This window comes from Haliotis asinina, chromosome 12, assembly GCF_037392515.1.
Source record: "Haliotis asinina isolate JCU_RB_2024 chromosome 12, JCU_Hal_asi_v2, whole genome shotgun sequence".
Taxonomy (NCBI): domain Eukaryota; kingdom Metazoa; phylum Mollusca; class Gastropoda; order Lepetellida; family Haliotidae; genus Haliotis; species Haliotis asinina.
In genome coordinates, this window is record NC_090291.1 from 40988762 (window position 1) to 40989748 (window position 987).

Consider the following 987-nt stretch of genomic DNA (forward strand, 5'->3'; position numbering starts at 1 on the left):
ATATTATTTTGCTATCAATCCGCTAGTCAACAGCATCTGTCATTGTCCGAATGTCGGTTAAACCATAACGGAATCGATATGTCCAAACAATTCAACGTAAGGACAGTGAATGTCACGTGAGTGTTGTCCGAGCTGCCCAGAGCCTGAAGTTCTCCACGCGTGTTGCTCGTGCACTCTGGCGCCGCCGCCCGCACCGTGTGTAGACGGTGTTGTGTGTGAGCAGACGTTGCTGATGCCGTCAGGACATACTAAAATCGATACGTGTGAATCCTTTTACATTGATGAGTTTGTTGAACATGTGATCGATACAACAGAACAAACTGTCAACTCGGAGATCGGATAACACGAACTATATGTCACATTGCATTGTACGATGTACAGGTCAATAATTGTTCCTACACTCTGTCAGTATATACATGTATTTCACAGTAACAATTCGTCACAAACTATATGTCACATTGCATTGTACAATGTACAGTCAATAATTGTTCCTACACTCTGTCAGTATATACATGTATTTCACAGTAACAATTCGTCGTGTGAAATGAAAAGTTTATGAGTTCAGAATGCCAAATGGTTTATTTGAAACATTGAAACTATTTCACGGAGTTGAGACAATATGTTCGTTATATTGTTGTGCCATTTGGTTGTTTGTTGTTTACATTACAGCGGGACGTAAATAATAGTCTGGATCAAACAATCCAGTGACTGACAAAAGAACATCGACCTATCCAGACAGTGTACAAATGCATTCATCACTCAAATCAGCAGCCCCGTCCCCGATCCAGTTAGTGGTCTCTTACGACAAGCATGAATTGCGGAGAGGCCAAGGCTAACCCGTCTCACTACAGGGCTACTGATACTGCGTGTGTGCGTGTGTGCGTGTGTGCGTGTGTGTGTGTGTGTGCCTGTATGTAATGTATGTCTGTCGGTAGATTCAATCAATGTGCAAACTAACTGAAATTGTCCGATTTTCATAAACATCAT